Raw genomic sequence first — 10,714 nt, 5'->3', positions numbered from 1 at the left:
GGCCTTGGAGGGAACGGGCAGTGCGCGTAGGGCTCGGCGCGCGCAAGGTGCACAAATGTGCACCCCCTTGCGCGCGCCGACCCCGGATTTTATAAGATACGCATGGCTACGCGCGTATCTTAGAAAATACGGCGTACTTTTGTTTGCGCCTGGTGCGAGAACAAAAGTACGCATGCGCGTAAGTTTATAAAATCTACCCCAAATTGTGTACCACAGAAAGTTGGCCTCTCAAACGTCTTCCATGCAGCAGACAATGTCCACAAACACTTATTCCCTTAAACACATATACATCTTTTATTCAGCTCTAGCAGTCCAAAGTCCCAAATAAATATATTTAATCCTTCCTGAGACTGGAGTAATTCCAGGTGGAACACAGGGGCAGTCCTGCAGCTTTCACCACTTCCTCCAGCAGCAATATGAAACACTTTTAAAATATTTATGCTTGGAGGAAAATAGAAAATTTAGCTGTAACGTATCTTCTTTTATTCAAACAGATAATTCCACAAACGGAATTGTAATAAACTTCTCCTATTTTTAAACATTTGTAAAGTTTCCAGTGTGTAAACACCCAGGCCGAGCAAACTATTTCTCAGCATGGTCACGTAGGTTAGCCAAAGGCTTCAGGCCCTAGGGCTTCCCACTTTGAAATTGTTCAACTGAAACAGTTTGATAGGAGTTGCGTCCAAGGCAGATTCACTGTTTAAAATAAATAAAAATAAAAAGGAAATTCAGTAGCATAAACGCATTTTATTAATAAGAACTAGTCTGGCAATTGAGTATTTCTTCTTGAACCATTGCAAACAATTTTTAGTTCACACATATAAAATGCTTTGTGATGCAATTACATTACCAATGCAAAGTAATTATTCTAAATACTTAGATAACATTCAGTAGCCCTAATTCAATGTTTTAACTTTCAAGTATACTACTCTAAAACCGGTTTTCAGGAGAAACTACAGATTAACGTTAGATAAGTCTATCTCTCTTTCGTTTTCTATTATGACCTGTCATGGTGTTCTGACTTTAACACAGGGACAGGAACTTTCAAACCAGAGATGCGTCACTTTGATAACTTGCGTGCACTCGTCAGAAATGGCTCCCTCTTTTCGCTTTATAAATTGCACCTCCCCCATAACATGAGTAAACGTACGCGGCAGGGGATCTGGGCGCGCGCCCAGGCACATAAGAATTCACGCCCACGCCTCTTGGCCATGCCCCGAAATACCCATGACCTGCTCAGGGCTTGCCCCTTTTTGAAAACGTTTGAGATGTGCGCGCAAAGGGAGCTTACGCCCGCACCTGGGCGGCTTTTAAAATCTGGTGGGTGCGCGACCCCGACTTGTGCACGTATCTCCCAATTTTGGTGCGCGCTGGGCTTCTAAAAGTCACCTTTATTATGGCTTCCCGCTCAACTTGTTTAAAGTTATCCTTCCTTAAGGGTGAATTTTAAAAGCCTGGCGCGCCAAGATCGGGAGGTAAGCGCGCAAGTCCCACTCGCGCGCCCACCGGATTTTAAAAGCTGCCCAGATGTGCACTTATCTCCAAGTTTTCAGAAAGGGGCGGGGCATGAGCTTTTTGGGCTGGTGGCCAAGAGATGGGTGCGTAAATACTGATGAGCCTGGATGCGCACCCGGATCCCCTGCCCTGTAAATTTACTTCTGCTATGGAGGAGGTGCAAGTTAAAGAAGAAAAAGAAATAGTCATTTCTGACAGGTTTAAGGGGTCTGGGGCAACCTAAAAAAAAAACCGGGGAAGTTTGGAGGCCCTAGCTGTTGACTGGTGGGTGAACTGGCGACAGTGGCAATGGTGTGGAGGGCTGGCCCCTTTTAAAACTCCCTGACTTACGTGGCAGAACTGGGATTTATGTGGCTAGGCACGCTCACTTAAAATTAGGCGCCCACGTGCATGCGCCCAGTGTATTTTCTAACATGCACGCATATGTGCACTCGAGTCATAAAATCATTGCGTCCCTGGGTGTGCGCTGACAACACATGTGCCAAAGTGCATCCACGCAGGCTCGAAAGTATAATGGTGTAATATATGACATGACTATATAATAATCAATCAACAATCTGTTAGCTATGAGATAGATATTCAAAGACTGTTGAACAGGTATGATAACCAGCTAATTTTTTTAGCTGATTATCTTTAAAATCTTCAGCTGAATAATTGCCTGGCTGGTCAAAATTTGACTGGCTAGATTTACAAGCTTAGCGCCTCATTTACTAAGTATTTTTCCCATAGACACAGAACGGGAAAAAAGCCTAATTAGGGACATAGCCAGTTAGCTCAGAAAATCAGCACAGGCCGAGGAAATAAAAAAGCACCTGGATTCCTCCTCCTTGCATTAAAACATTGGCATCCAGAACCCTCACTCCCCTCCCTGATCTCTTACGTAGTTTAACAAAAAAATGAGTGTTGTCTGCAGTCTCCCCTTCCAATGCCCTCCCTGCATTTACAAATATAAACCCCACGTGCCAAGTGGGGGAAATGATGGGGCACTTGGGGGATTTTGGAAATACATGGAGGGGATTTGGAGTTAAGGTCCAGATGCCAGCAGTCATTATTTCGAGCATGAAGGGGATTGGGGAGGAGGGGTGGGATTTCAACAGTTAAGTTAATTAAACTATGAAGGGACAGGGGGTGTTCAGGATTGCAACAATTCTATTTCTGAGGCAGGGAGAGGGATTGGGGCACTAGAAATATGTTTTCATATCCAGAGGGAGCCAGCTAACTTTCTTCCGCCCATCCCCAGTCCTGTCCAGATTTTGCCTGACTAAATGTATCCACTAAGTGAAAGCTAGATGGCTAAACGTAGCTTCTTAGACCAGCACGTCTACAAAGGCTTTAATCCTACCTGATAAGTAGGGATATTATTTACCTCTTTATATTCATTATCCCTTTCAAAGACAATGAATCTATCCTAGCTGCAAATTATTACCATTAGCTGAAATGTTATGCACCCATAAGTTGTAGAAAGATGTTACTTTGTAGTGTTTAGGAATAGCCTTTAGGGACCCATGCAGTGTTATAGTATTTCCCCCAAAATGGCAGCTCTGGGAGAAGGCCTTACAATTTACTGTAGCATCTGCGATGGTCAATAAAGTTATCAAGAGACAAAAACTGTAATCACATGAATTTATGTAGCCCAGTAGCAGAGCACCAGAATGGTAGAAATGAACTAGTGATTGAGATTTTGCAGAATGCATATCACTTTGCAAAGCTGGTTGGTCAACAGATCATATGCATTGGAAGGACAGGATATCAATATAAGAAGACTGTTATGAAGTGCAGAAAATTGTTGTCTATGAAGGAAGTGGTCCTCCCTGATGTGTGGTGAGTGTCTTAAGTGAGTAAAAGCAAGGCAAAATGTGTGAAGGTTTTTGACCATACATGAGTCTTCCTTAACACCTTAATAGCATTCTCCTTAGCTTCTTTCTATATTGATGGTTTTATTTTATTGCATTGTTTTAATTTATTGTGCACTTTTGTTGTATATCGCTTTAGAAAGATTTATTGTAAGTTTTGAAAGGTGATTCCTAAACCTTATACATCTTATAAATAAATAAATAAAGATAATATATGATAAAGTTTATTTTACCAGGAAAGAAGTAATTTTTCTTTAGTCTCTTTTCCAATTGCTTCCTATGGAGTAAGAAAGCATACGTGTTTTTTTTTAGCACAGTTAAATGAAGCAGAGTGGTGACTGAAGTGTGGCCAAGAATTTTTAGCTTCACGCCTTTAGTTGAAGCTGACATCACAATATAAGCACGTACTGACCAATTCTAGATACTGGTGACATCAGGAAAGTGACCTTGCAGCCTGGAAAATGGATAATGAGGATCATGCAGATTGTAAGGAAGCCGATAAAGTTAAAAGCAGACTCCTGTTAATACATTAACTGAGCTTATTGCAAATGCTGGGCAGATGGCTGTAATAGCTTCCATTTTTTTCTTACTCTTCGGATTTGGCATTGGCGAAACCACCAGTTGAGTGCTTTGGAATAATAACAAAAAGCTATTATTTTCAAGGCATATAAAGAAAAATAGAGTGGGAGAATTAGATTTATTTGCTATCTCCTACTTGGTCTACAACTGACTGCACATTTCAATTTTGCACAGAGCAAGATTCACCGCTGCTTGTCACTGGCATAATTATGACCCATTCTGCAAATAAATGTGAGAATATTCTGCATTGCTATTGTATTATTTTAAGGGACATGATGATTAGGTTTTTTTTTTTAACTTCTGCACTAGTCAGTTCACGGGACAGCTTGACAGACATTATTCTCACAAGTGAAACAGAGGACTGGTATAATCCAACAGAACAAATATTGAATTTAATTATACCAAAGGGTCTTTTGGTCTTAAAGTTTAACTTACTTCTAGCCTCCATAAAGTTTCTGAGCGCCACTCATTTAAAGGTGAATTTTAAAAGCTGAGTGTGTGGCAAAATCAGTAGATGGGCCACATCTTGTACATGCACATGTCCACCTGATTTTACAAGCCGCTGACTGTTATAAAATACCAAAGTCGACTTACGCTGCTGTGCGCACGCAAATGCTTAAAATTAGGAGCACACAATCATATGTCTGCCAGGGCTATTTTATAACTTGTGCATATTTGTGCACAGGATTTTAAAAAAATTGCCACGGATCTGGCCACGTGCGCCCATTTGAAAGTTGCCATCTCTGCTTCTTAAATGAAAAAATGCTAGTGATCAAAAGATGACAACCTGTTTATTTACATTTGTTAAACATTGCTCTGGTTTTCCAAGGGCTATTTATTTTTCTTTCATTTAATGAACATTTAGGATTTTAATCATGTTTTTGTTACCTATACACTAATGGTAATTACACATGATTGAAATCCAGCTTTTGTACTCTTTGTTAGAGACATGCAAACTTCTTAAGGAAAAAAAGCTACCAAGCTAATATAATGAACCTGCCAAAATTTTTGTGGATTTACTGAGTTAGTCGGCCAACACTTCTTTTGTAAAAAAGATGTGGATTTCAGTGAAATTTGCCGGGTGTGAGTTTAACCTTGCCTCTCTATTCTGCCTTGACTCTAGATGCACAGAGGTGGGAATGTATGCGACACCACAATCTCAACATCTTTGTTTTATAATTAAGTTGAGCTCTGTCTCTTTCTGAGCAGTGGCTACGATGGGCTGACTGAATTTTTCCTTGAGATAAGCATTATTTGTTATGGGGTCAATATTAAAAAGATTTATGTGCTTAAAATTGACTTTTAACCACATAAATCTGACCGATTTAATATTTCCTCCCCCTCCTCCTCCTCTCCCCGCTTACTGCTGTGCGCAAGGTCACCTCTAATATTTTCTGGGGTGTGGGCAGGTGAGCTGTGGGGGAAGGCTCTTTGTACTGAAGGGCCACCACTCACTGCTGCTGCTAGCCCACCAGTGGCAGCCCAGGCTCCGTCCTTCCCATTCATTCTCTCAATCTTTCTCTTCTCCGCTTCCACCTCTTCTCTTCGCTACGATCTCCTCGCGCTCCTCCTGAGCTTTTCTAATATCTTCCAGCTCTCCACTACCCCCTCCGCTTCATTTTCTTCTGTCCCACCCCCGTCTTTTTCTTTTCTTTGTCTCCCTACCCTTTCCATCTCCTTCCCCATTCCTCCGTCTCCGCTTCATCCTTCAAGAGGGTAATTTTAAAACTTGCAGGTGGGGCTAAAATGTGTATGTAACTCGCGAACGCAGGCTGTAGCCAACCTTTTCCGAAGCGAACTTCTGCTCATGAGTTCGCTCTGAAAATGCTGGGCTGACTGGCCTGGTGCGCGGTGAATTGCCTTGCGCAAAGTTACACCTGCTCTTCCCAGGCCATAACTTGTGTGGCTTAACTTAGTGCACATATTGTAAAAATCAAAAAGTGTGCATGTGAGTTCTCACTTCCCCCCTACTCCACCCCCCCCCCCCGGAACACCTCTTCCCAGTGCATCTATAAGTACATGCAAAACTGGGTTAAGAGCACACATTTATGTATTGAGCCTTGAGCTATTTTTTAACAATCATTTGTGTGCAGAAAACTGTGTTTTATGTATGTAAAATGACTTTGGAAAATTCGGCCCATAATGTCTCCATTTCCATTTTTACCCCTTGCCACCTACAACCCTGCATTTCCAACATCTGCCCCTTCTGCCTCTTCCCCCTGTCTCCAGCCTCCTGCCTCCTTCTCCTATTTTCCCCAGCATCCACCCTCCTGCCCTCCCTCTCTTGTCTCTGGAGAGATGTGGCTTAGTGGGGAAGAACCAGCATGGCATTAGCCAAGGGAAATCATGTTTTACTAAACTACTCCATGTCTTTAAAGGTATAAATAAGCATATGGATAAGGGTGAACCAGGTGATATTGTGTACCTGGATTTTGAGCAGCTGTTTGATAAAGTCCCTCAAAGAAAGACTCTTTAGTAAATTAAAAAGTCATTAGATAGGAGGTAATGTCCTATTGTAGACTGTTAACTGGTTCAAGGATAGAAAAATAGTGTAGGATTATGTGGCCAGAGAGAGGTAGAAAACAGAGTGCACTGGGACAGGTGGTGTTTAATAAATTCATTAATGTTCCAGAAAAGGACTACCTGAGTGATGTTATCAGATTTGCAGATGATGCAAAATTATTTAAAGTAGTTAAAATGCAAGTAGGACTGTGAGGAATTGCAGGTGGACTTACAAAACTAAGAAACTGGACATCTAAAAGGCAGATGAAATGTGAAATGCACAAGTGCAAAGTAATGCACATAAGGAAAAATTATTCTGTGAGCCCAATTGTCAATAGTCTGCATAAGTCAACAAGTATGTGTGTAAGCAGGACTGCAGAGATTGATGTTAGCATTTTATAAACTGTGTGGCAGGAGTTGCACAGTTAATAAAATACCACAAATATCTTCCCCAAAAGTGTGTGCATATGTTTCAGTATATGTGCATATTTGTAATGCAGAAAAAGTCATACTTTCTTAACCCATTTTATAAAAGTATGTGCATTTTATTATTCATGTAATAATTTTAAAGTGAGGGCGCAATAATCCGGCGTTTTACGCCAAGGCATCTGTTCTCTAAAGAATGCATGTGTTCCGCTTCTGAACATGCCTGTGTGTGTACTTGCAATCACTGGTTCCTTGACATATCCACCAGTTCACCCAGACCCTCTAGCACTTCACCCTGACTCCCTGCCTCTTAACCGAGTCCTCCCACTCAAAAACTGCAGACACAAGACAAGTGCACTTTCACTTCTATGACTTAACTAGCAGGGGCAAAAGTGTACGGACAAGTTCGGTAATTTGTGCACATATACACTTATAACAACTTGTTTGCTTACTTTGGAACCAGGAATTGTCCCCTAAACTGCCCCTTTTAATATTTATGTGCATCTCTGCAAATACCCGCATACTTGCAATGTTTCCAGAATAGCATATATGAGTGGACATGGTATTTACGTGCATATATGCCAGTTTTATGTGTGGAAATCTTATGAAAATTAACCCCTGCATGTACCCAACTCTGGATCCCACACTAGGTGCTACCTTGCAAGGAATGTAGCTTGAAGTCACTGAGGAGAATACATTGAAATCCTCGGATCAGTGTGAAGCAGCAGTCAAAAAAAGCAAATAGAATATCAGGAATTATTCAGAAAGGAGTAGAGAATATCATAATGCCTTCACATAAATCTATGTTGCAAAAATGCCTTGAGTATTGTGTGTAGCTCTGGTCAACCTTTCTTAGAAAAGATTTAGTGGAACTAGAAAAGGTACAGAGAAGAGAAAAAAAAAAAAACAAAAACCAAACAAACAATAAAGGGGATGGAACAGCTCCCATAGAAAGAAAGGTTTGACTAGTTTGGGCTCTTCAGCTTAGAGAAGAAATGACTGAGAGGGGATACGATAGAGGGCCAGATCATGAATGGTGTGCACCAGTTTAGTAGGGAGCAATTATTTACCCTTTCGGATAGTACTAGGACTAGAGGACATTCCATGAAACTAACTGATAAATTAAAAAAAAATAAAAAGTAGTATACGAAAGTGGAGTTTTTTTTTCAGTCAACACACAATTCAGCCGTGGAAGTTGTTACTGGAGGATGTAGTCAAGTCTAATAGTGTAGGTGGATTTAAAAAAAGGTTTGGGCAAGTTTCTGGAAGACGGTTCCATTAAATCTAATTAGCCAGATAGACTTGGAGATTAGATTGCCAAGTCTTACTTCTGGGAGAGAGCAACAAGGAAGGATCTTCTCAGTAGTAGGGATGTGAGTTTGTTTTAAACTAATGACACATTCAAACTGAAAATGACCTTGCCCAATAATACCCCAAAAATGTGTTTATTAAAAAATGTGGCCCCCTGGATGCTGGTCCACTGCACAGGCTTTGCTGCTGTTTATCAAGGCCTCCCTGGACCCTTCCAAGCCCTTTGGGGGCCCAGGACTATCTGGCTGGGCTGAACCAAGCCCAGCCGAGGCCTCCTTGGGCCCTTCTGACCCCACTCTGGCCCCTTTAATTCTCCCAGGGCTGGGAACATCCCTAGCCTAAACTTATGCCTTCTGTGAGGGTCCTTGAGGAAGAAAGAGAAAGGAACAATGCTCACTTACTCCTGCCCTACTGATGTCAATTTAAAAATAGCACCAGCTGGCCCTGAGACCGGGTTGTTCTGGATTTGGATGATGTGATGATATCAGCTGATGTCATTTCCTGTTCCCTTTTAAACACGTTTTTTTCCTCCATGTTTTTTTTTTTACAGACTTTTAAATATGCAAGGCTGATAGACTGTCAACGAGTGAGTTTTTAAGATGAAGGAAGATCCTCCTGAATCAGTCTTTAACGAAACACGGCTCTGTGTCTGGGAACTTGATAGCAAACCATTTAAATATAAGCTAAGTATTTTATTGAATATAGATATATTTTCATTGGCTCACTATATCTTCTTTTGGACTATGACGGCATAAGGTAAGAGGGTAGAATGTTATGATCCTGGTGATTATTTTCGAATACATTGAGAAAATGTTTTTGTTTTTTTTTAAATCTGAAAATCGGACCAATCATATTCAGCCTGTGTATGGTGAATAGATTGACAGAGTGGCGGTCCTTACAAACAAACATATAAAGAAAAAATATTTTTGTTTGAGCAGTCGACACATTTTTTGCACAACAATTTAATTGTATTTAACTTAGTAACATAGTAAATGATGGCAGAAAAAGACCCAAGTGATCCATCCAGTTTGCCCAGCAACTCGCTAGGGAAGTAACGGCCATTCTGTGAAGGTTACCCCCATGTCTTCTGTTAATAGTAGTAATTGCCGCTCTCTGCAAGTTACCCCAATTAACACAGATTACTCATTTTCTTCATTTCCATCCTTTAGTCACTAAAGATCATCTGTATTTATCCCACGCCCTTTTTGAATTCCATACCCGATCTCGTCTTCACCAACTCTTCTGGGAGGGTAATCCATACACCCACCCCTCTTTCCATGAAGAAATATTTCCTGATCTTGTTCTTGGATCTATTTTCTTGGAGCTTCATGTTCTGTCCCCTAGTTCTACAGCTTTCCTTCCATCAGAAAAGGTTTGATTTTTGAGCATCATCAATACCAGCTCTGCAAGAATGGTTAGAATGTGCTCATGTATGCCTGACTGTGACAGAATAAGGACTGAAGGACCTAAATATTATATCCTGGAAGAGAGGAGGGAGAGGGGAGTTATGATACAAATCCAGTTCCTTTTCTTTTTGCTCCTTTTCCTCACTGTCAGAAAGCTCTGGCACATCCCACCTCAAAAGGAGGCTGCTGGGGGCTCTTAGCTAAATTATGTAGAATGCAGCAAGCTAGAACAATGTTACAAGCCTTAGTGTGGTTGTTTAACAGATTTTCCCCCTATAAGGCTGATAATTCTGTCTATGATTACCCTGGTTTGCCTTGGTGCCTGCTTATAGCACTTGTCTGCAGGACTCTGGGGGAGTGATAGGTGATCTTAAGACAGGTTTTGTGGGGATAGCTTCTATTACCTGTAGAGGAGAAGGCAGGTGAGTGTTAGAGTGATAAAAGTGGAGTGCATTGTTGATGCTCAATGGTGAGGTTGAGTGGTCCGCCTTCTGCAGAGCTGCAAGACAGATTGTTAGAAACATAATGACAGAACAGAGCAAAGCTTAGATAGTGAGTAGTTGGTTGGTTGCTTACCTAGAAGCCATCCTCTGTGATTTTGCCACTCTCAAAGCAGTCATGTATGCTTGACTGTTACAACAAAGGCATCCTGGCATGAATTCTGAAACCATACAAAGACATCAGTTATGAGACTTGTGGCATTGCATACCACCCGCAAATTGAAGACATGCAAAACCTCGCGACTGCAGTAGTAGGACTGACTCCAAGCAGATGATCTGATTACAATGAGTATGCAATCAATAGCCCCCAAAACTGATTTAAAAAATGAGCAACGTCAAAAAATGTTGTTATTGTTTGCTGTTGGTGCTGTATATCTCCAGGAAAAGAAATATTTGGATTGGTTCTCCTAAGAAGATCACTCACAAGCTATGTAATATAATGTGAGGTGACTGACTGGTTTGCTCCATCTGTGCCCCCCCCCCCCCCCTGAGTGGTCTGGAAGCTGCTAGTGGCAAAAAAAAAAAAAAAAAGCCAAGGATCTAGTGACTTTTAGGTGCACTGGCAAGGCGTGACCTCTCTATGTGGAAGGTCACAGATCCTCCTCTAACTGCTGGCAGAGAT

General features: G+C 41.4%; 1 long non-coding RNA gene across 3 annotated transcripts in view; it reads right to left on the bottom strand.

Moving 5' to 3' along the window:
• Positions 1-328: 328 nt before the first annotated feature.
• Positions 329-10,714, bottom strand: part of LOC115089297 — a 48,917-nt gene continuing 38,531 nt past the window's right edge. For 2 of the 3 annotated variants that reach the window (XR_003856049.1, XR_003856051.1), the window contains exons 4-5: positions 10,169-10,253; positions 329-696 (exon numbers count right to left, since the gene is read on the bottom strand). This is a non-coding gene — a long non-coding RNA (uncharacterized LOC115089297). Of the gene's footprint in view, positions 697-9,910; positions 10,092-10,168; positions 10,254-10,714 lie in introns of those variants that run through there. The other variant, XR_003856050.1, reaches the window with a different exon arrangement.

The sequence above is a fragment of the Rhinatrema bivittatum genome, chromosome 4 (genome assembly GCF_901001135.1).
Source record: "Rhinatrema bivittatum chromosome 4, aRhiBiv1.1, whole genome shotgun sequence".
Classification (NCBI taxonomy): Eukaryota; Metazoa; Chordata; class Amphibia; order Gymnophiona; family Rhinatrematidae; genus Rhinatrema; species Rhinatrema bivittatum.
Note: the sequence above shows the minus strand (reverse complement) of the source record. Positions and strands in the feature narration are given on the sequence as shown.